The sequence below is a fragment of the Mustela nigripes genome, chromosome 5 (genome assembly GCF_022355385.1).
Source record: "Mustela nigripes isolate SB6536 chromosome 5, MUSNIG.SB6536, whole genome shotgun sequence".
In the NCBI taxonomy this organism is placed as follows: domain Eukaryota; kingdom Metazoa; phylum Chordata; class Mammalia; order Carnivora; family Mustelidae; genus Mustela; species Mustela nigripes.
In genome coordinates this window covers 44,416,914-44,442,550 of record NC_081561.1, presented here as the reverse complement: position 1 = coordinate 44,442,550, position 25,637 = coordinate 44,416,914, and the positions used below count along the sequence as shown (strand labels likewise).

General features: G+C 38.1%; 1 long non-coding RNA gene across 1 annotated transcript in view; it reads right to left on the bottom strand.

Annotated features, from left to right (window-relative positions):
• Window positions 1–415: 415 nt before the first annotated feature.
• The window catches only part of LOC132017944 (uncharacterized), a 26,035-nt gene continuing 813 nt past the window's right edge, over window positions 416–25,637 (bottom strand). The window contains exons 2-3 of the long non-coding RNA XR_009404427.1: window positions 1,759–1,898; window positions 416–875 (exon numbers count right to left, since the gene is read on the bottom strand). This is a non-coding gene — a long non-coding RNA (uncharacterized LOC132017944). The remainder of the gene's footprint in view (window positions 876–1,758; window positions 1,899–25,637) is intronic.

The window sequence follows — 25,637 nt, the reverse complement described above, 5'->3', positions numbered from 1 at the left end:
TAAATAAAATCTTAAAAAAAAAAAAACAGCAAGAGATATTGCACATGTACTACTCTGATGCAGGGTACTGAAATTAAAGGAGGCTGTGTCTGTCTGTATGGAGTATATGGGAATAAAGAATATAAGGGAATCTCTGTACTTTTCGTTTTAAAGATTTACGTATTTATTTTAGAGAGAGAGAAAGAGAGAGAGCACAAGCAGGGGGAGGGGCAAAGTGATAGAAGACTGAGCATGGCGCCAACCTGGAGCACCATCTCAGGACTGTGAGATCATGACCTGAGCCAAAATCAAGAGTCAGATGCTTAACCAACTGAGACACTAGGCGCTCTGAGATCTCTATACACTTTGCTCAGTTTTGCTGTGAACCTAAAACTGCTTTTAAAAATCAAGGGTATTTTTTTTTTTAAGATTTTATTTATTTATTTGACAGAGAGATCACAATCAGGCAGAGACAGGCAGAGAGAGAGAGGGGGAAGCAGGCTCCCTCCTGAGCAGAGAGCCCAATGCGGGTCTCTATCCCAGGACGCTGGGATCATGACCTGAGCGGAAGGCAGCGGCTTAACACATTGAGCCACCCAGGTGCCCAAAAATAAAGTGTATTTTAAAAGTGAAAGAAAAATGCCACCTTACTTATAAAGGTAAACAATTTGAATGAGAATGGATTCCTCAGTGTTGGGGGATACATAATGTCAGAAGGTAGTGGAATAACATTTTTTCATGCTGAAAAAAAAAAAAAAAAAAGAACTGTTGATCCAGAATTCTATATCCAACGAAAATACCCTCTAAAAATAAAAGGAAAGTCAGATATTTTCAGATGAAGAAAACCAGAATTCATTGCCAGCAGAATGACCCAAAGAACGGTTTGAAGAAATTCTCTGAAAAGAAAAAAAAAACAATTAAAAAGTATTCTTGTAATATCAGAAAGAAAGAAAGAAAACATAAAAGTCAATACAACAGATTTTCCTTCTCTTGGGTTTTCTGCATTATGTTTAAAGTTTGAAGCAAAAATTATAACATTGTCTAATGTTTCTAAATAGGGAGAGTAAAGGGATATAAAGTCTAGTAAGGTTTCTGCACCTCAATCAAGTATCGGTAAACTGTGATAAGTTCTGTGGTGCCTGGGTGGCTCAGTCAGCTGAGCCGTTGGTTCTTGACTTCAGCTCAGGTCATGATATTAGGGTCATGAGATTAAACCCAGGCTGTGCCTGGGCTATGCCTTCTGTGCAATCTGAGTTTCTCTCCCTCTACCTCTCCCCTGGCTTATGCATGCACGCAAGTGCTCTCTCTTTCTAAAATGAATAAATCTACAAAGGAAAGGAGGGAGGGAAAGAAGAAGGAAGGAAGGAAGGAAGGAAGGAAGGAAGGAAGGAAGATAAAATAGGAAATCTCATGCATGTGCTCTCAAAAAAACAAAACTTATGGACTGAGAGACTGATATTCCACAAGTGCTTGATTTATAGATAACTGATAATGTTGGAGTGTTCTTATAAGTCAGGGAGTTGGTGAAGGTTACCTCATATTAACCTTTGGAAATTTTTGCTTATGGTTTCCAGAGACATGAGCAAGACACGACCCAGGTCGAGTTGATCTCACAAAATAAGCTGGATTAAGCTTTATTTGTATGACTGGACTGGTTTTGTCAACTTGGGGAATTTTCAAATCTGATCTCCATTTGTTTTTTATTTTCACAGACTCTCACTGAACTCTCTAATCTTTATATTCCTTACTCACATCAAACTACCCCCTCAATGGGCTTACCTGTATCTTAATACAGTTTGTGTGTTCCAAATTACAAATTACAAGTTCTGTTATTCCCAAATAAACTCATCTTCTTGACAGTTTTGAGCTTTCCTTGGTTTACTTCTTTTTAGGTCAACAAGGGGATATCATTACAGACCCTGAAGACATCAGAAAGGTATTAGGGATTACTAGAACAGATTATACACAAAAATTCAAAACCTTAGATAAAATGCACCAATTAAAAAAAAAAAACTACCATAACTCTGCCAGTTTGAAATGGATCACTAGAATATCCTTATAACCATTAAGGAAATTGAATTCATAATTCTCAATGCTCTCAAAAAAAAAAAAAAAAAAATCTCCAGACCAGATGGCTTCACTGGAGAATTCTATCAAACATTTGAGAATCATCACAAATTCTAGGGTGGCTCAGTCGGTTAAGCGGCTGCCTTTGGCTCAGATCATGATCCTAGGGTCTTGGAATCAAGACCTGCATTGGGCTCCTTGCTCAGTGAAGAGCCTGTTCTCCCTCTGCCTACTGCTCTCCCTGCTTATGCTCTCTCTCTCAAGTAAATAAATTTAAAAAAAACTTTACAAAAAAAAATAATAAATAGTAACGTTAATTCTGCATAACCTCTTCCAGAAAAAAAGCAGAGCAAGGAACATTTTCCAACTCATTTTATAAAGCTAGTATTACCCTGATACCAAAACCAGCCACACAAAGTACAAAAAAAGAAGAAAGAAAACTATAAACCCATATTTTCAGACCACATATGTAACAAAGCACTAGTATCTAAAACATAAAAATAACTCTCAGAACTCACCAGTAAAAAAAAATAAACAATCCAATTAGAAAATTGGCAAAAGATACGAAGAGACATTTTACTGTGGCAATAAGCACATGAAAAGATGTTCAACATGATTAGCATCAGAGCATTGCAATTAAAATCACAGTGAGGTATCACTCCATACCTATCAGAAGGGCTGCAATAAAAATCGTGACACTAAACGTTAGCAAGAATGTGGAGATATGGGATCACTCACTAACTGCTGGTAGAAACATACAATGGTACAGCCACTCTGGAAAGCAGATTGGCAGTTTCTTAAAAAGCTAAACTTGCAATTACTACACAACCCAGCAATTGCACTCCTAGGCATTTATCCCAGAGAAATGAAGACTATGTTCACACAAAACCCTATACATGAATGTTTATAACAGCTTTATTCCTAATTGCCCCAAACTAGAAACAATCCAAATACCTATCACTGGGTAAATGATTTAAAAAAACAAAAACAAAAAACAAAACTGTAGTGTATCTGTATGGAATGGTATTCTGGAATAAAAACACGTGGACTTTGAGACATGCCACCATTTGGATAAGTCACCAGATAATAATACTTTGGGGGTGGGGGGGGAAGCCAATTCAAAAGGTTACATACTGATTCCATTTATATAACATTCTTGAAATGATAAAAAATTATAGAGATGGAAAGCAGATTAGTAGTTATCAGAAGTTTAAAGCAGAGATAGAGTGTAGGAGGGAAGTAGATGTGGCTATAAAAGGCAACATGAAGGATTCTAGTGGTGATAAAAATGTTCTGTATCTTGACTGCAGCTATGTCAATCTCTTGGTTGTGATGTGTACTATAGTTTTGCATGATACCACCTTGAGAGGAAATTGGGTAAAATGTAAGCAAGATTTATTATTCCTTACAACTTCATGTCAATCTACAATTACCCCAAATTAAAAATTTTAAACATTTTAATTTTTTTTTTTAAATACAAGGGAAAAGACCACAATTCTCAGTCACTTGACATGACAAGAAAATACGTGGAAAACGTGGAGAGTAGATGGCAGTTCGTTCAGGTCATGGACCATGATACCCGGCTTTTCTCAAAATATGGTTGTTTCACACTGTATTTCGTAAGATATATTAACTCCCTAGCATCCAATGTTTTAATGATCCACAGGGATTTGGTTTCCCTTATCAAATTTTGCAATTCCAATGCAAATTAAATTTAAATGGATCCAACTGGGAGTTGCTAAACCCCATAAAAGCAATTATAGTCATAAAGAGATGCTGTAAAATTGATATTAGAACTACTCAACCCACAACCTCCTCCCAGACCTCCATCTGCTTCACACATACAAACAAAGCTTTCCTTTTATGCATGTGCTGGGAGTGTATTCCAGGTAACCGTAGGTAGGCTGCATTAAGGTATTGATTTAAAATTCTCCTTCATGGGCGCCTGGGTGGCTCAGTGGGTTAAGCCGCTGCCTTCGGCTCAGGTCATGATCTCAGGGTCCTGGGATCGAGTCCTGCATGGGGCTCTCTGCTCAGCAGGGAGCCTGCTTCTCTCTCTCTCTCTCTCTCTCTCTCTGCCTGCTTCTCCATCTACTTGTGATCTCTGTCAAAAAAATAAATAAAATCTTTAAAAAAATAAAAAATAAAATAAAAAATAAAATTCTCCTTCATTAAGTATAAGTCAAGAACAGACCATCACCTTGACTTTCTGTGTGACTACAGCATGAAACAGCTCATGAAACCCACATGCTGTGTTTTTGCATCTTTCATAGTTCTGGACACTGTCCTTTTGTATTCAGATGACGAGCCCAAAGCTCCTAAGAGTTACCTAAAAAGACCAACACTTGGGAATTTATAGGGTTTTCTTTTTTATTGCATTTACTTCTTTTCCCTTTTTCCCCCCAAGATAGTAAATACAATGGCTATTGCTCTACCACAAATTTGTATTTTTTTTTTCCCTAACCTAGGTGTAGAAAACTAAAACTGTAAGCAGAAAAAGATTATAGGAAAGAAAACAGACTATTTCTGATCTACCTTCACAATGTGAAGTGCCTCAACACAGATTCTCAACTGTTTAATGTGCTAATCTGAAATGTTTGGAAAACAAACAGGCAGAACAAGAAAACAGTTCATAGTCATTTGCCAGTCAAATCAGTTCCCTTCAATTTTACACTCTCTAATCCTTTTCCTAGCAGCTCAGAGGGTTTTTTTTAGTTACTGAATTATTATAAATTTGTTTTTCTCTTTGTGGATAGCTTGGTTAAAATAAGATTATGAAAAGGGACACTGTCTTCTTGTGACTGGATTATGGAGAACGGTTAGCAATAATCAAATTACCTAAATGTTAAAAATACTCTTGTTCCCTCAAAATTCTGCTCCCATCTAAAATCAATATGAGATATAATGAGTAGATAAAATATATATCAATCAGTTCCAATAAATGACAGCCTACACTAGAGACCTGTTTTCTTCATGTTATTGATTTGAAAAGCTATAACATGGACCTAATTATCTCTATATCTCTAGTACTTAACAGGATAGCACAATAAATATTAGCATGATCATTTCTAACTCCATATGTAATTGCAGCCATATGACAGAACAAAAACTATAGCATTTAGATTATGTATTTTTTAATAACAAAGCGAGCCATTAAAAAAAAAAAAGTTATTTATATAACTTTTCCCCGTACTTAGACGAACATTCCAGTTGCACAAGGTGGTTTTTTTTTTGTAACCAAATTCCACTATGAATAACACCTCAAAATAAAAATAAAATGTTTTCACAATAAAGCAGGTCCTCCACCCACCTTCTTCCCCAATAAAATGCAGCTTGTCTTCTAGTCTTCATCCTCCTCCTTAAGTAAATCTACTTTTAGTTTTGTGGCTTGGATATGAAGTATTTGTCTACAGGGCTGGACAAACAAATGAATAGGGGCATAATTCTTTTAAATAAGCAGAAGATTCCAGCACAGCCTGAACAACAACTTCTAGATGCCCGATCCTGTGACCCAAAACTATCTATAAATTGCTGTGCCTATTCATTCACTCACAGTCAAGGGAATATCCTCAAATATTAATAAGTGGTAGAAAAATCAGTCTCTGATGTTTCAGCTCTTACAAGATAAATTTTTTCTTGAGAAGCTGTGACTAAGAGAATTTTTAATCCAAGAAAATTATAGCAAGGTCTTGACTTCAGCAAAGGTCGAGGAAAGCAAAGTCAAGGTGTGACTTTAACGACTCTGGGCAATGTTGGTTTAAGTCACTAACTAGCCATTGGGAACCTACTCTTCATCAGGCACTAGATGAGGCCTCGGAAGCAGGCAGTCAGCAAGACAGGCATGGTCCCAACAGCACAGAGCCTGTAGTCCAATCAAAGCCAATTATCAAGCAAGTATCACAAGTGGGAACAGTGTGGGCGCCTGGGTGGCTTAGTCACTGGGCGTCTGCCTTTGGCTCTGGTCATGATCCTGTGGTCCTGGGATCAAGCCCAGCGCTGGGCTCCTTGCTCAGCCCGAAGCTTGTTTCTCCCTCTGCCTGTTCCCCACCCTCTGCTTGCGCTCTCTCTCACTGTCAAATAAATAAAATCTTAAAAAAAAAAAAAAAAAAGTGAGAACAGTGAACAAAAATGTAGCAGTAAAAATGTACTATTGTATAAGCTATTGGATAAAATAAGTTTCACTTTTTTCATTTTGGTCCTATACAAACTGAGATGTCATATTTTTACTTCCTCAATCATAAGAATATTTTATCCTCGCTATTTTGGGCAGTTCCTTAATGGGACAGATTTTATTGTATCTCATCAGACCAACCACGAAAGCTATACACTATATCATGTAGGACTTGGACCAGATGAAAGTAAGAGACTCAAAAATCATTTATAAATGAAGAAGTCTGAAGACAGTGATCCCGGAAGCTTACTCAACTGCTAAACAATGCTGCCAGAGACCCACGCTCCTCGTATCATACTGCTCCTACACTGAGCCTGTTATCTTTCACCTTCATGCCTATGGCCTCATGATTGGGAGATGATTGCTGCCCTCTGGCCATCATGCATTCGTTCAGGGAACTAAAGAAGGAATAAGAAGAAACTGACATCATGCCTGACCTCTTTTATCAGGAAAGCCAAATTTTCCCAGAAATGACTACAACTGACTTCCTCTTACATTTTATTGAACAGAGTGAAGTCGCATGATGAGCTCTTTTGCCTTCTGGTTCCTGAGTAGGTTTGGACAAGTAAGAGATGTGAGCAAAGGGGCATTTGGGTGGCTCCGTGGGTTAGACTTCTGCCTTCAGCTGGGGTCATGATCTCCCGTGAGATTGAGCCCCGCATCGGGCTCTCTGCTCAGCGGGAAGCCTGCTTCTTCCTCTCTCTCTGCCTGCCTCTCTGCCTACTTGTGATCTCTCTGTGTCAAATAAATAAACAAAATCTTTTAAAAAGAGAGAGAGAGAGATGTGAGCCAAGATTAGAGGGTAAGAGTTGAGAGAGGTCAGGGAATTCCTTTCCTGTTCCTCCCCTTGTCCTGTGTCAGCACCGCACCGCCAGATCCTCCCAGAGCTGCAGCTCCCACGAGGCACACTCCTCCAAAGCTCCAGATCTCTCCTGGCTCTGGCAACAGTGCTTCACCTCTTGCCTTTTCAGGCCACAGAGTGGTAACTGCCTGTCCCTGTAGCTGATATCTGGATGCCTTACTGATACGACTTTAACCCCGCCCACATCTCTGTAAATGGACTGGTCATTAAAATGTTTTTAGTTGGGGCTCCTGGGTGGCTCAGTTGTTGAAGCATCTGCCTTTGGCTCAGATCATGATCCCAGAGTCTCGGGATTGAGCCCCGTGCTGGGCTTCTTGCTCTGTGGGGAGCCTGCTTCTCCCTCTACCTACTTGTGCTTGCTCTCTCTCTCTCTCTCTCTGACAAATAAATAAATAAAATCTTAAAAAAAAAAAAAGAAGAAGAAGAAGAAGACAACGAAGAAAGAAGGAAAAACACAGATGCAGCTTCTAACTGAATCAGTAAAGAGCATGAGTTTTGAAGTCATATAAACATGCATTGGAATCATGGCTCTACCACTTACTAGTTGTAGAACTTTGGGGCAAGGTACTTAGCTTGCATGAGCTTTGTTTTCCTATTCCATAAAATGCAAGTTTTGACTCCATAAATGTGACGTTTTACATTCATAATTATTATGATAATAAATAACTTTGGATTATATATATATATATATATATATATATATATATATATATTGCCTTTCATTAAGAAACTGCTTTCTGTATACTTCTGCATTAATGCTGATAGTTTATCAAACAACTCCCAGGAGGAAGAAATCTCTAAAGTCACCGCACAGTTCCCATGGTTTCTGACCATTCACAAGATCCTGATAGCTGACATTGACATAGGTTTACCACGTGTCAGGTGTCAGGAAGTAAATTTTTAATGTTTCTAACAGTTAGGGATTTCTGGAAAATTTTTTTACTAGGACTTAGGTTAAAGGACAAGCCTTGAAATCTAAAAGATTATTGAATAGATAACAGACAACTCCTCTCCCCAGAGATACGTGTTTGTACTTCTAAGGACAGATGACACCCCAAGCCATAGAGATATTCCACGGATTGTAAACCTAAAAACACTTGTCTTATCTACGCTAGCAGTCATTTATTTACATTCCAGAGAGTTAAAACCCAGGATCCTTCCCCCTTCTTTTTCCAAGGAGAGTTTGTTTACAGTAAGAAAGAAAAGTATCTCAGCCATCCCTCTCTTATAGTCGTTCCAGATTCATATTTTGGGGGTTCCTGTCCTAAGTACAACATACACCACCAGGTATAGGCCTGTCCATTAGTTCTCATTGCATCATACCACAAGGCGGAAGACCTGAAGGGAAAGGCAATAAATAAGGTTCTTTTTGTAAAAAAATAATAATCTGTCCCTACCCCAGCAACTTCATGTCTATTTTGGGGATAATGCAAACAAATAGAATTATTAAACATTTCTCACCAGGCATCCTCTCAAAGGTTTTACATAAATTAACTCACTTATTCCTCATTACAATACTATAAGTCAGGTTCTCCTATTTTTCCAATGTTAATGTGGGACACTGAGGCACAGAGATGCTAAGTAACTTGTCCAATGCCTCCCAACTAGTAAATAGCAGAGGCAGGATTTGAACCCAAAAAAGACAGCCCCAGAAGATGTGCTCTAAAATGCCATGCCACACAACCTCGAACCAACACTCCCTCTCACTTCATGATTCACACTGAACCAGTATTCGTTGTGTCTCACAACTAGAAAGCTCTTACTCATTCATATCTAATTATTTTCTTTCCCAGCGAAAAAGAATTTTATAAAGATATTGTTCATCTGCCTCACCTTTTGTGGGTCTCAAAAGTATACAGTAGCTATTTGATGCTTAATATAAAACACTCTCCTCTCAAAATAATTCTGCCATTGCCTCTTTGTTTTGTTTTGTTTTAAATAATCTCTACCCCCAATGTGGGGCTGGAACTCCCAACCTCAAGATGGAGAGAGCCACATGCTCCATGGATTGAGCCAACCAGGCACCCCCATGCCAAACCTCCTCTGAATGGACTACATGTAGGCCATAAGTATACATGTGTTGACAGCTCTAGGCTAAACGGATAGTCTCCTATCCATTTGAAAGTCTCCTTTTCAGTCACGTTAAGATAAAATTGTCTCTGGTGTTTGAATAGTCTTAAGTATTTTTCTGTACCAAGGTTTATATTTCCCCAGTCAGCTACTCCTGCAGAGAAGCCTCTGTGTATCCATCTGTGGGACTAGCAGGAAACAAGTCAACTGAAGAGAGTTTAATATAGCATTGACACAAAGGGACAGGCAGTGCTAAGAGAAACCCACAAAGGCTGGTGAAGCTCCCCGGTACCGGAGCTATCAGGAGCCATTACCACCCCTTACTCTATAGGGTTAGAGGGAGCTACTCAAAACCAGAGAAAGGAGCTATTCAGACCTACTTCTTTTTATTGCTCTTCACTTTATTGTGCTTCACAGAAATTGTGAGGGGGGGTTTTTGTTTGTTTTTTTGTTTGTTTTTACCACTTGAAGTTTTGTGGCAACCCCGCTTGGAACAAGTCTATTGGCCCCGTGGGGTGCCATTTTTCCATCACCATTTGCTCACCTCACATCTCTGTGACATATTTTGTTAATTCTCACAAGATTTCAAAGTTATTCATTATTATGATATTTGTAATGGTGACCTGTGATCTGTGATTATGACTCTCAGAGCTAACATTTTTCTAGCAATAAAGGATTTTTTTCATTAAGGTCTAGACCTTGCTTTTTTAGACATAATGCCATTGGACACTTCAGGGACTACAGTATAGTGTCAACATAACTTTATAGGTGCTAGGAAACAAAAAAGTTCATTTGACACTATACATTTGACAATATACTTATATTGCAGTGGTCGGGAACCAAACCCACAGCATCTCTGAAGAACGCCTATAGTTGTAACAGAGGGCTGCCCTCAGGAATTGTGACCTTTAGCAGAGGGACAAAACCAATCGGTGGTAATCTGGCATAAAGAAGATGGAAAAATAAATACTCCCAACCCATTTCCTTCTCATTTTCAGATCTCCCTGATGTTTCCAGTCTGCCAGACCAAACCTGAAACCAGAGAGTGAGGCACCCTTTGGTGTGGTCCATAAAAGTCAGCCTCCCAGGACATAAAACAGAGTGAAGAAGAAGGGAAGGCTGATATAGAGAAAGAAACAAGAACTATCAAGCACATTCTGGGATAAAAGAGCTTCCACTCTGTTCTTTGCCAAGGAACTTTTCTCCTTAAAAAAGCAGTTTCTCATTCATTAGCTACTTGTGTTAAAGGGCAAAATATACACAATCAAGAGCTTCTCTGTAATCAGCAGCAACAGCAAAGTTATCATGTGCCTTGAGTCATTTAGGAAGGACAGAAAGCTCTGATCGACCATGGAGAGACCAGCTGAGTCAAGACATTGGCTGTGTGGGTGGAGATCCCAGAAGATAACTGTGGCATCAATGGAAGATGTCCGGAGGCCAACCAAGATGGAACAATTAAATCAGATTTCTAGAGAAAATGGACTCTGTTCCAGATAACCCTTGTTCAGCCAAGGAGAAGATTCAATTACGACTGAAGGGTAGATAGAGAAAATCGAAGTTTACTGAGCACCAATTGTGTCAGGTTTTCTGTGTGTTCTTTCATTTGAAAACACCAATTTTGAGAAGTCCATTTAAAAGCTGGCTGGTTATTGCCCTATTTTTAGCATACCTGATGAAGTCTGATGAATTCTCACGGTGATAAGTGAATAAAATAATAAGAAGGACTGAATGAACGGGTGTCTCATCTTCTACATTCCCCATCCTATGCACCCACAAGGTCTATTTCTTATCCAAAGAACAGCAATTCTTTTGAAATTGAATTTGAAGTCAGATCATGTTATTTTTCAGCTTGAAATTCTCTAATGCTTTCCCATTTCATTTACAATGATATTCCAACCTTGCCAAATTATCAAAGTCTTATCAGAATTTTCCAGACCATGTATGGTGCCCATTAATGGGTTATGAAATCAGTTTCCCCAGAAAAACACAAATAGGCCACCCTTTATTGTTTTCAAATTCAAATGTTACATATCCAGAGAGAACTTTCCTCGCCACCTCTCTATATAAAGTAGCCCCACCAATATCTTCCCTCTCTTTCTCCTTACCCTACTATATTTTCTCCAAGGCTCATATTATCAAATGAAATATTATATATTTGTTTGTCTGTTTCATCATCTCTTCACTAGAATGTAAACTATATGAGAACAAGGACTTCATTGTGTTCACCACAGTACCCCCATAGAATAATAAGGGTTCCAAAAAATTGTCGATGAATGTATTGGATACATGAATGGATGGGTGGAGGAAAGAATGAGGTAAAGAGATGGTCTTGAAAAAAATAATTTTCAAAGAAGACCCTGGAGCTAACAGAGGACCCATTTTCCTTCTCAAAGAATTGGCTTGCCTCTCACCACCCCCTGCTGTACAGCTCCCTTCCCCACCCCAAACACACATGCATATACACACGCCTCTCTCACTGCTGCCTTCAGGACTCCACCTGCTGCTGACAAGATCAGGACAGATTGTTTGCCAGGTGAGGCTCCAGCCAGGTGGTAGCAGGGAAAAGAGAGTGGAGTGAGTATCTGCCTCGACCTCCCCAGACTAAGGGCTAAAGGGATGCTGAAAAGCAGAACTGTCTGCAGACCTTAGTATCCTAATCAAAAGCTATAACCCAGGGGCGCCTGGGTGGCTCAGTGGGTTAAAGCCTCTGCCTTCAGCTCAGGTCATGATCCCAGGGTCCTGGGATTGGCTCTCTGCTCGGCAGGGAGCCTGCTTCCTCCTCTTTCTCTGCCTGCCTCTCTGCCTTCTTGTGATTTCTGTCTGTCAAATAAACAAATAAATCTTTAAAAAAAAAAAAGCTATAACCCACTAAAAGCTTCTCTGTGATCAGCAAGAACCCCCAGTTTTCTCCGATCCTTGGCACCAACCTTCAACTCTTACAATTATTGGACTCTTATCTCACCCTACCTTGTTCAAAAATCCAGCTTTATTCCAAACATTTTCACTTCAGAAATCCAGTTAATTACACTGATTAAGCATGTGGCAATTTTTAATAACACGTCAACCAGAAAACAATTACATGGTATATTCCATTTGTTGCAAGCCTTAAGAGACAGAGAAGAAAAAAAGTTTAATTTTTTATAAAAGTTTACCTATAAACCCTTTATTAATTTTTTTAAATTACTGTTTAAATTCTAGTTAGTTAACATATATCGTAATTTTGGTTTCGGGAGTAAAATTTAATGATTTATTTTATACACACACACACATATGTACGTGAGTGTATATATATGTGTGTGTGTGTGTATATATATATATACATATATATATATAATGTTTATTATTTCTTAAAACTACCATACAGCATTGGTTATTAACAAGACAGTACATCAAAACCAATTGTTTTCAAAATAAATGAACTGGTCCATTCCATTTGCAAGTATGCTGGCCCTTGTAACCAAAGACCCTCTACCCCTAGGTTTTGCTAGCCCTTCACACCAGTCTGGCCTTCTTGGGACCCTGTCTGCTCTTAAAAGGAAGGAAAGCAATGACCACCATTCTCCAAATAGAAAGCTGAGAATTAACATGGAAAAGCAGAAGGATTGGCCCAGAGCATGCTGATTGGGATTGGAGACCAATCAACTCCACAGAATTCCGGAGAATAAGAAGACATTCTTAGAAAAAGCAAGGACTCATTCATTCAACAAATATTTACTTGCCAAATATTAGTGGCCTGACACACGCCATTCACAGCTCTAAGCCCTGGGGATAAAAGGGCAAGAAAGATGGACAAGAAGATATCTGCCTTCATAAAACTTATATTCTAGTGGAAAGATAAGGTAAATAAATAAGCCACGAATAATACGGAATTCTATTAGACAGTGATAAACTCCTGCAAAAAACAAAATGAAGCACCTGAGAATTGGTGTGGGTAAGTTGGGAGGCACCTCATCCAAATAGGTCATGGAAAGCTTGTTGGACTAGTGACACCTCACTAGTGATGAAAAGGGATGCAAAGATCAGAAAAGAAATCTCCTGGAAACAGGAACAGCAGGTAGAAAGTCTCTGAAGTAGAAACAAGCTTGGAGTGTTTGAGACAAATGAAAACGAGGATGGCTAGAGCCTGGTGAAGAAAATATCAGAGAAGTAGCAAACTTCAGATCAAATATACATTCAGTCCAACACATGTTTTAGCATTGTCATGAAACAAAGAAAATGCCAACATGATTCTAAAAGGGAGGATCTATGAGGTAAAAAAATTAATAATCATCAAGGGAAAAGATCTCAATTGATGCTGATAAAAAAAAACTGGGAAAAAGTAGATGATTGAATAAGAAATAAGGGAGAGTAACTTTCATTAAAACATATTACAAATAACATCAATAAATTTAAATCTATGAGAATTGTATGGTAATGCAGGATCACATAGAACCACACTAAAGGAGGAATTTCAGATCAGTGCTGGAAAGTTGGGTTATGGATTGATAAACTGTGTTCAAATAACTGGGTCACCACTGGGAGAAAAATATAAGTTAAACCAAAATAAACTCTAAATAGGTTAATGAAATTATAAAAATACCAAAACACAGAAGCATTTTTGTAAGTGTGAAGTGCTACTCCAAATGTGATATGAAACTCAGAAACCATAAAAGAAAAAATGGCCATATCCACTATATTTAAAGATTCTGAATAAGAGAACTGCAAACAAAGGCCAATAAAAGACTGGAGAAAACACTGCAATTCGTAACATGAGCAACTACTTCCCTTAATATATAACCAATGAGAAAAGATCAACAGTCCGAATGGACAAAATAGAGCCTAGAACAGTTTTCTCAGAAAATAGCTCTTTAAAATATAAAATGATATCCACCCTCTTAAAAAGAGAAAAGAAGGGTCACCTGGGTGGCTCAGTGGGTTAAAGCCTCTGCCTTCGGCCTTTGGTTCAGGTCATGATACCAGGGTTCTGGGATGGAGCCCCCCCCCCCACCCCCGCAACGGGCTCTCGGCTCAGCAGGGAGCCTGCTTCCTCCTCTCTCTCTCTGCCTGCCTCTCTGCCTACCTGTGATCTCTGTCGAATAAATAAATAAAATCTTAAGAAAAAAAAAAAAAAGACAGAGAGAGAGAGAGAGAAAAGAAGTGAAAACTGCACCTTTTTTTAAACCATCAGATTATCAAAAATCTAAAAATTTGATTACTCCCTATGGCCGTGCCTGAGATCTACCTCCCACTAGATGGGGAGATTCTGGTTCTGTCTTGCTCTGCCTGCCCCAAATTGCACAATGCTTAATAGGACCACAGTATGTATTTCTTGAACCGACTCTAATGAAGAAAAGGCGTTCAAAAGCATTGTTTGAGTATAGAAGCTCTGGCAGAAATTGAAAATGATTAATGGAGTTAACTGTTTGCTGACATTCCAGAAATCTTAAAAGCGTTTTTCTCTTAGAAGACTTAGAACTATAACTAACGGTCTCTCCAGATCTAGTCTCTCCCTACTCTAGTCTCTTTCCACACTACCATGAGAATTGCCTTTTAAAATCTCAGAGATTGGGTCACCTGGATGCCTCAGTCAGTTAAGCCTCTCTGCCTTCAGCTCAGGTCACAATCCCAGGGTCCTGGGATCAAGCCCCACATCATGCTCCTTGCTCAGCAGGAAGCCTGCTTTTCCCTCTCCCTCTGCAGGCTACTCCCCCTGCTTGTGCACTCTCTTTCTCTCTCTCTGTCAAATAAATACCTAAATAAATAAGATCTTTAATTAAGTAACTAACTAAATAAATAAATAAAACCTCAGAGACTATTAGGCCTATGTTATCTTGAGGAATATTTGATATTGTTTAAATATTGTGAATTTATAGGTATGTAATTGAATAGAAACTATTTTTGTTTTAATTTCATGCATAAATGATAAAATTCAAACTATGAGACAGGAGGTCATTTTATATTCTGGTTCCAAACCTTTTCAAGTCTTATCCTTCGTCATACCCTTTGGACTGTTCTTGTCCTCCACCAGTTTTTCCCAGCTCCAACCACCCAGGCAACTCTCTGTTCTCCAGATTGAATATGCATTTCCATATCTCTGATCCTTTAGAATTCTCTCTGGTGGGAAGGCTTTCCCTTTGAGCTCCAGCCCACTGGACCATTTGTCAAAAAAAAAAACCTCTGCTTTTTGTTGATGTTGAATCTTCCATCCCCACACATGTGGTCCAAGACCCTGGTCAGAATGCATTACCCTTCCCTTTGTGCTTTTATAGCCCTTTATTTATAACTCTGTCTTCACTTCAAAATCCTCTGGCTGCCTTCTTGTTCATTGAGATTACTTTTCATTTATTCAACATTTTATTCACTCATTCAAAAAAGACTTATTGAGTGCTACTATATTCCAGGTGCTGGTATGTGGCAGTTCAAACAAAAAACAAAGTCCTCTCAGTTCTCATGGAGCTTGGACTCTAATCATGAGTAAGTTTTGAGTTCCTAGAGTGTCAGCATCATTTTCCCCACACCAAATATCAGGTCCTTCCTGTGTAGACCAAGTACCAAACTCTGTGCCTGCTGTTCCCCCTTTCCCACAGGTAACTGTTGCTCTGCAGTTAACAAAGCCTTGTTAACTGAAACATGACAGATAAAAGGTAGAAATTGTCTAACTCTTTGAAAGAATCAAATAGTGAATACCCCTGTCTTAGCAATAGCAGTTAACTCACACACAATAGCAGTCACCTGGGTTTTTGTTTTGTTTTGTTTTGTTTTTTATCACGTAGGAATAATGGTTTATTTCATCATCAGGATACTATAGCCTCTTTGCTACATATCAGGTATCGTCTGAGGGTTTTCCATATTCACACATTTAAGTGTCTCAAAAACTCCAAGAAATACTGTTATCTCTTTTTATTAGAAATGGAAACTGAAAAAGGCTGGTTAAGTTACCTGCCCAAAATCACATAGATGTTAAGGGTTGGAGCTGGCCTTGGAACTCAGGCAGCCTGGCGGCTAAGCCTGTGTCCTCATCCGCTGCTTCTTAAGGACCCAGAGAGTGTACATCTTTTGTTAAAATCTGAGAGCCTAAATGATAGCCTAAAATGATTTATAGATGGTCACGAGTGCAGGAAGACTGATACATTAGTGGTTATCATTTCTATTAGGCCCGTTTATTTGTAGGAAAGAGAAATTTTTTTCCCCCATTTATCTGGAAGAGTGGATGGTCATATAAGTTCAAACATATGTGGAAATCCCAAAACAGCAGGAACTACTCAGAATCAATGTCCTAGGGTCGGAATCAGAAAGATTCCTCATATTCTCTATGGGTCTGAGGAACAGGACTTAACAAATGTTCTTTACTCTACTATTCCACTGCTATCCTACCTGCTTCTGTGTGTCCTTTTCTCTTTCTGTTTTCAACTGGTTTTCTGCATCCGTCTCAGTTAAAATTCTGGGAAGGATCTGATTGACGCAGCTCAAAACTGAGAGAACCTTTTGTCCCAGGCCCACTCCTGAAAGCCTAGCAGGCTGTGGATGGCTGCCGTCCGGCCAACTCCTTCACCAGTCACCCCAAGGCAGGTTGGAGGAAGGGAGCAGACTCCAAAACCCTTGAGCTAGAGCAAACCCTGGGCATAGGTAGCCTCCCTGGGAAACTGCTGTGTGCATGGCCGATCTCTTTTTATGTCATGTTGCATATAAGAATTAAGAACATGTGATTACTTCTAATATAAGGATAGATGTAGAGAGTTATGTTTTAATAAAATGCTTAATGTGTGTGGAAGTTGTATAAACTCTCACCTGAAGTATCGCAGTTGCCTGCCTATCTTGCTCTTCTCTCTACCCTAAACCCCTTATTATCTATTCACACAGCAGCCAGAAGGATCCTTCTAAACTCTGTCATATCATCTCAAAACCCACCATGGCTCTTCAGGTCTCTCCAAGTAAAAGTAAGAGTTCCTGAAAATGGACTAAAATTGCACATGGTGGGCATTCCCCCTCCCATCTCACTGACTACATTTTCTCCCTCTTTCTCTGCTCACGAAACTGGTTTTTTCACTGTTTCTGCAATACACCAAGCACACTCCTATTGACCTTTCCATCAGCCTGGAATACTATTCCCAGACAGCCCTCACCTCCACCAGTCTTTGTGTAAAGCACCATTTGGGCAAGACCTTAGCTTGGCCACCCTAATTAAAACAACAATCATCACCCATGCCTCCAGCCTCTCTAGCTCCCTCTACCCTGCTCTATTTTTCTTCCCCATAATATTTAACGGCTTATGACACACTTCAACATTCACTAATTCGTTATTCTTATTATCCATCTCTTTTTGGTAGAATATAAGTTCTGCAAGGTCAGGGATTTTGTTTCTTTTGTCCACTAATATTTTTCTCATAAGAATAGTACCTAGCACTTAGAGTATGCAACCAATAAAATGTTTGTTGGTTGTATGAATAAAATTGCCATTAATTATGATGTAAGGTGTAATCCATCCTATTTTCTATACCTGAGAGTTTTGATGTATTTCGAACATCACCATGAGCTTTTCAGGTAATAGAGGGTTTTAAATTAATGTAGGTTGGGGATTTTATTTGATGTAAGAAAATTTCAGTATAGGTGGCTCCTTCAGCTCAGGTCATGATCTCGGGGTCTGGGAATCAAGCCCCGCATTGGGCTCCTTGCTCAGCAGGGAGCCTGATTCTCCCTCATCCTGCATCTCTCCTCCTTGTGCTATCTCTCTCTACAAGTAAATAAAATCTTTTTTTAAAAAAAAGAAAAAGAAAAAAGAAAATTTCAGTATAGCTGGAGAAAGAGAAGTCCAATAAGAATCACTTTTCTGTTTAATAGTAGTTAGCGATACAGATTTGTTTGTTCATCTTTGGAAATCTTTTTAAAATATTATAGACTCTGTTGTCATTGTGTCTACAGAGAGCAGCCTCTCCTTTTTCATAAATAGTTGTGGAATGGAATATCTGCTAAGTGAGAGGGCTGGCGTGTCTCTACCACAAATAAAGTGCTAACTTTTTTGACATCTGTTGGGACCACTCAGATGCTTTTTATGTTTATAGGCAGGTTCTCAGCTCCAGGTTTGGTTTGGGGTTGCCAGAAGTCTGACTACTAAAGAAGCAGTGTCACTACAGAGTTTAAAGAGTAGTCTACAAAACAGATTATCTAGGGGCGCCTGGGTGGCACAGTCAGTTGAGCAACAACTCTCGGTTTTGGCTCAGGTCATGATCTCAGGAGCCTGGGATAGAGCCCCACATTGGATTCCACACTTGGAGTGGGGTCTGCTTAAGATTCTCTCTCTCTCTCTGCCTCTTCCACTCATGCTGCCTCTCTCTCTAAAATAGTCTTTTAAAAAAATAGAACATCTAGTTTTGCTACCTTAGTGTGGCTCTATATTCTTAAGATTCATTTGGGACATTAAGAATTTGAGACATATAGATGAACATTCTTGGTAAAACCTCAGGGTTACTATTACTTTGGAAACTAAAAATACTACAAAATAATACTTTTCCTTTCAAAACCCTTTATTTATGTCTCTGACCTTTGGGCGGTCTTAATGGAACACCTTTTTTTAGTTAGTTTGGAGATGCTGACTTCAAGTATTAAAATGCTATAAGGCATATTACCAATAACCAAGTGATGGATAATATTTATCCCTAACTCAAAGTAAGAAATCCAACTAAGTTCCCTAGTAGAATTTAGATGCCACCCTACAAAAAAAAAACTGAAAAAGCCTAATGAGCTATGCCCATTGAAAATTTTTGGCAGCAAAGGTCATCTGATTCTTATATTTTCCCCCAAAGGTATGTATTTTTCATTAAAATACTATTTTGTATAGCTGTACCTCATAATATCATAATATTTCATCACAGAATGAGGTGCTCTTAAATTGAGAACAAAACAATCTCTGCTTCAAGTTATAAAGTACTTGGCAAATTTTCAGGATAAAAGGCACTGTGCAAATGTAGAACATTACTACTCACTATGCTATTTCACAATGTCCTAACTACTTTTTTGTTGTATTAAGAAAAAAAATAAATAAAATTTAGAAAAGAAACACAAGTATAAAGAGGAGATTTGGACACCCTAAATTCCTTTATCAAAGAATCAGTAATTTGGATTTGTTTGAAAAACTAAAAACTAGCAAATACCTAAATCTCCCATGACTTCACTTTACATTCTGAGTGTTCTATGGAAGACTAAATATATTTATGCTTGAGTCAAAAAACAACTTCCTGAGGTATTTCAAGCTAAATCTGTGGAAAGTTAACAACTTTGCTTCAGTTACGTACAGAACCCTTATTTCCATCTTCACCTTTGCCCCAAGTACCTATACAACAACAGTTACAAAATTTTAAGTGGATAAACCCACAGGGACAGCTGCAAACTGGATACCCAAAGTAAGACAAGTGGGAAGGGAGAAAATAGAGGGATAAAAAGAGGGAGAGATGGGGAAGAACCATCAGTATAACAGCGAATAGAAATCCCAAGACTAAAGTTGTTCGAATTTCCCAAAGAGCAACCAAGTCAAAATGGGATCAAGGAGACAAAAGAAAAGGTATCATCCAGGCAAAAAAGAATATATGATATGTGAGCTACTCAGAAGAGATATACTTTTAAGTTCATAGCAAGAATTTGGGGTTGAATCCTAGTAAGCAACAGAAACAAAACACTAACTCGGAACAGTACCACCTCCAGGAAATACAAGAAGTTGAACAAGAGGTGTAAGCATAGTACACTATGTGGCTTAACCACAAATAATAGTCATATAATAATCTAAACACAGATTATTTATTGAGCTAAAAAAAAAAGCAATACTACATTTTTGAGGGCTATGACACATGAAGAAGCATGTATCTGAATGTGTGTGTGAAAGAGAGAACAAAATTCTCATCTTTAGTAGAAAAGCCATAGGTGATGTCTAAAAATAAAAAATAAAAACCTTAAGAAGCATGTTATCTGCAAACATGAAGGGAAATACAGAAATAAGCAGCTAAAGTATTTGAAAGTGATTGTTTCAGGAAAGCAAAAACCAAAAATGAAAAAAAAAAAACAAAAGGGACGGAGGACTGCCTTTTCTGTATGAGTTTGGTAATACCGTTTGAAAAAGTATTCAGTGGGACACCTGGACGGCTCAGTGGGTTAAAGCCTCTGCCTTCGGCTCAGGTCGTGATCTCAGGGTCCTGGGATTGAGCCCCGCATCAAGCCCCGCATCGAGCCCCTCACTGAGCCCCACATCAGGCGCTCTGCTCAGTAGGGAGCCTGCTTCCTTCTCTCTCTCTGTCTGCCCCTCTGCCTACTTATGATCCCTCCGTCAAATAAATTTTTTAAAAAGTATTCATTAATTGAAATAAATTGAAAATTTTTTTTAAAAAGCTAAGTGAAAAGCACAACATACAATGAAATACATATGCATGGATTTTATGCATGTACTGAAATGATGATATGATTTTTAGTACATTGATAACTTTTATTACATTGATTGATTTTCACATTTTAAGCTAAACTTGAATTCCTGGGATAAGCCATTTGGTGATAATGTCTTGTGTTTTAAATATCACTGAATTCAATTTCTAAGACTTTGTCAAGTATTTTTGTATTGCTTCTATGTTTGTGAGTGATAGTGTTTAGGTTTTTTTAAATGTCTTTATTAAAGTAATGCTGCATCATAAAATAAGTTGAAAACTCATCATAAATGAGTTTTATTTTCTGGAAGAGCTTGTGTAGAATTGGTATTGCTCCATCCTTAAATCAACTAATTAGTAGAATTCACCAGTGAAGCAGCCTGATCCTGGGGTTTCCTTCAGAGCAGTTTTCCACTGTAACTTCTATAGTTTGTAACAGATATAAAACTGGGGCACCTGGATGGCTCAGTGGGTTAAGCCTCTTCCTTTGGCTCAGGTCATGGTCTCAGGGTCCTGGGTTTGATCCCCACATTGGGCTCTCTGCTCAGCGGGGAGTCTGCTTCCCTCCCCCTCTGCCTGCCTCTCTGCCTACTTGTGATCTCTGTCCGTCAAATAAATAAATAAAATCTTTAAAAAAATAGATATAGAATGATTGTGTTTCCTATTTCTTCTTACATGAACTTTGGTAGTTTCTGATTTCAAGAGAATTGGCCTACCTCATCTAACTTTCTAAATTTATTAGCATAAAATTAGTCATTATATTTCTTTATTAGTCTTTTTAAAGTATCCGTAATCTCTTATTTCATTCCTAATATTGGTACATAATCTTTTCTCTCTCTCCTTTGCTTTTTTCTCCCCCTCTGTCAGTCTGGCTGCCCATTTATCAGTTTTATTGACCTTTGTAAACAAGTGTTACATTCCATTGACTTTTCTTTGTATTTTTCTGCTTTCTATTACACTAATACCTTCATTTTATTATTTCCTTATGCTTACTTTGGGCTTAATTTGATTTCTTTCTTCTTTTTTTTTTTTTTTTGAGTTTCTTAAGATTGAAGCTTCTATCAATTTGAGATCTGTCTCATTTATAACATAAGAATTTTATGCTGAAATTTTCTGACCAAGTACTGTTTAGATTGCACCCACAAATCCTGATGTGTAATAGTTTCATTTAATTCAGTCTGAATTATTTTGTAAACTCAACTGTGATACTTACTTAACCCATGTTTTATTTAGAGTACGTTGTTTAATTCTCAAATATTTCAAGAATTTCCATATATTTCTGTTATTAATTTCCATTTTAATTTCTTTATAGCCAGAGAACATAATTTGTACTATTTTATCTCAATCCAGTTAAATTAATTAAGATCTGTGTTATGGCCTAGAATATCGTCTGTCTTGGTGAATGTTATACCTGTACTTCGAAAAAGTATGTATTCTGCTGCTGATGCATGGCATTTTCCATAAATAATGAATAGGTCAAATTGGTTGACTATGTTGTTGAAGTCTTTTATATCTTACCTGATTTTCTGTCTATTTGTTCGATTAATACTAAGAGAGAAGGTTAAAATCTCCAATTAGGATTGTGAATTTATATATTTCTCATTTCTGTTCTATCAATGTTTTGTGTCAAGTATTTTAAAGCTCTGTTTTGTTTTGTTTTTTAAAGATTTTATTTCTTTATTTGCAGACAGAGATCACAATTAGGCAGAGAGGCAGACAGAGAGAGAGAGGGAGGCAGACTCCCCGCCGAGCAGAGAGCCGGATGTGGTCCATACCAGGACCCTGAGACCACGACCTGAGCTGAAGGCAGCGGCTCAACCCACTGAGCCACCCAGGCGCCCCTAAAGCTCTGTTTTTATTTAGGTGCATATACATTTAGAGTTGTTAGGTCTTCTTAATGATTTAACCCCTTTATCACATAATAGCTTTCTTTGTCCCTGGTAATATTCTTTATCGTAACATCTGGTTTACCTGTTCTCAAATAACCACCCCAGCTTTCTTTCTTTCTTTTTTTACTTTGTTTTGTTTTGTGTTTGCTTGTATACTGTTTTCGATCCTTTTATTTTTAATCAACATATGTCGTTATATTTAATATCCAAAACAACTCTATGAACTAGGTACTATTGTCATTCTCATGTGAGAAAATTAAGATAGAGCATTCAACACTACCCTGCACCACCTCTCCTCCACTCAGCCTGTTTCCAAAGCACCTAGCTGTCTTCCCCCATGTGACTTCTCAGATATGTTTAGATCATAATAGCTTTGCTTACATTTTGATATAAATAAAATATGCACGTGTACTTTCTCTTACCATCATCATGGAACCCAGTAAGGTTATTACCATTTGCACAAGGAAAATAAAAACATGGTTTAAAACATTTTTATTTCCCTGAATTGGTTCTGAGCAAAAATAAATAAATAAATAATAAAAATGATAAGTTTTCCTTACTGCAACTAATTTCTATTTCATTTAACTAATAATTTGTTTATTGATAGATAATAAATCTAGGGCCCAGATCTAAACTAGAATTTTTTACAGTTATTTTATTTGAGGAACTAAACCAAAGCATCTGCACTATTAGCACCATGTGGATCTCAGTTATTAGTTTCAGTCTCAGAAGAGAGCAACACCACAGAGTACTGTGAGTACGTGCCTCCCTCCCCACCAGCTCAGCGCAACCTTCTCATCCTGCAGCAACGCCTTGGAACTTGGCCTCCAGTGGGTCACCCCACATCGCCTCTGCTCCTAAGAAACTGAAAATATGACGATCAGCTGAAGAACAGGGTTTGGAAACTGAAACACAGAAGCTCATTTATCAAGCAGAGAAGGGAAGAAAAGGTTACTTTGCCAAGAGGTCAGGCTTTAGCGTATTGCTGTCCAGTCAGATTTAACTAACACCTTTATATGCAGACCCTATGCTAGGCACTAGGTTGGGAAACTTTACCTCATAGTAGTAAAATATCAAGCTGCCATTCTCACAATTCCTTCTATAGAGGCCATTACTTAATTGTATTAAGTGACCACCTATAATCGCATTGGAAATAAATGCCAGTGCCTACAATCTCTAAATTTCTTCACTTCAACTTCTACAACTATGACAGTGCTGTTATATTTCCACACCTTCTTTCAGAACAAAAGGTGAACAGCAATTCTCCTTAGTGTTTTAGGAAGAGCCCTGAGCTGGGAGCATGAAGATCTTGCTCCTAGAGCCAGCTGAGGTTGGGTGGAGGACTCTGTGAAAGTCACTTCCACATTCTTGGTCTCATTTTTAACACCTGTGACATTAAAAAATTAGACTGGGTGTTCACCAGGGACCTAAGAGTCTAAATATCCTTCAGAAAAGAATGTACTTTGGAAACAACCAACCAGGTATATGTTTTTTTGTTTTTTGAAGTGTTAATGATTGATAGGTTGAGACACTGAAATCAGTAAAACACGAATCAAATATTTACACATACTTCCCATGCAGTGTATTTTCCATTATGGGAAAGTATTGGGCAATGGAAAATTTCTCAAATACTTTTACTGGAAGAGACTAATTAGGCTTGGGTTTTTGGTTACTATTACATAAAGTTCATACTAGAGCAATAATGATATGGGAAGCCCTCTGTTTTTTCAGACTAAAATATCACATTGAGAATTATTTAGTAAGTTGCTCTCAGACTGAGAGGTTTATGATTTGCCTAAGAATAGAGTGCTTTAGTTATACAAGACAGCGATTTTTTACCTTTAAAAAAAATCTCTTGTTGTTAATATTGTTAATGATTGCAATTCAAAGTATCAACAATGTTCTGGTGAATTATAGGCACCATTTGCTAACTTGACCTAAAATAGAGGTCTGATATCAGGGTTTACATTTTTAACGCAGCCACTGCCTAATGAGACCATAAAATGTGGAATCACTTCAATTCTCTCAAAATGGAATGGAAAAAATACCATTCAACCAAGTACCCCAATTCCATCTGTGGACAGGTAGAGGCCATATTAATTATTCCCCATGAGTTAACAAAAGCTTTGAAAAACACCCAAACTGCCCAAAAGTTTAGTTTGTTACAAATTGATGATCTTGCTCTTCCAAATTGGAAATTTGATATTTACGTTTTCAACCTGTTCAGGATGAATTCCATATGTATATTATGCATTTTTGAGGTAGATCTTCCTTTATTTGTCCTAAATTAACTTTTTTGAAGCTTTAATGATTACCTAATAATGCTGGGATTGAAGGATTTGATGACTGAGTCCACACTCTCCCCATCCACACCCTTTATTGTGCAACTTTTATTCTATCACCTTCTGGGCCTTTTCCACACCAGTCTCCAGTCTTTTAAATCTGCTTCTATCTGGAAGTTTTCCATTCTCTAATTTTCATTACCTTTTACCACTGACCTTTATTTATTTATAGTTCTATTGTCTTCCTTGAATACGTTGCCTAAAACACACTGTGTTTTTTTGAGTAAAAGAAAACTATGCTTTCTTTTATCATGATAATAACTTTCCTAATAATATCCAATATTTCACTTGTATTAAAATAACACATTGAGTGATTAAATGAAAATATACCCTTGAATTTGAATTGACATCTTAGAATCCTTTACCTTGAAATCACACTTTCTATCTTTCTATTATTCGTTACCGGATGCTGACCATCACCTTTGCCTGTACTGAATATTATTTGTCACTTTCTTGTCCATTTCTATTAGTAGGAGAAATTTCCTTAGTTCCTTCCCTTCCACTATTACTTAAGTGGAAACTCTGTTTCCCAGAACACACCAGCCCAAGGGGAAAAAATAATCACAATGGTAATCAGGCATCAAGATTTTTCTGGTTCTGTCCTAGCATGCTCTGTGGAAAACTGAGCCAACCACCCAAAAAATTAAGAATGTGTGCTTCTGGGGCGCCTGGGTGGCTCAGTGGTTTGGGCTGCTGCCTTCGGCTCGGGTCATGATCTCAGGGTCCTGGGATCGAGCCCCGCATCGGGCTCTCTGCTCCGCAGGAAGCCTGCTTCCCTCTCTCAATCTCTCTCTCTGCCTGCCTCTCTGCCTACTTGTGATCTCTGTCTGTCAAATAAATAAATAAAATCTAAAAAAAAAAAAAAAAAAAGAATGT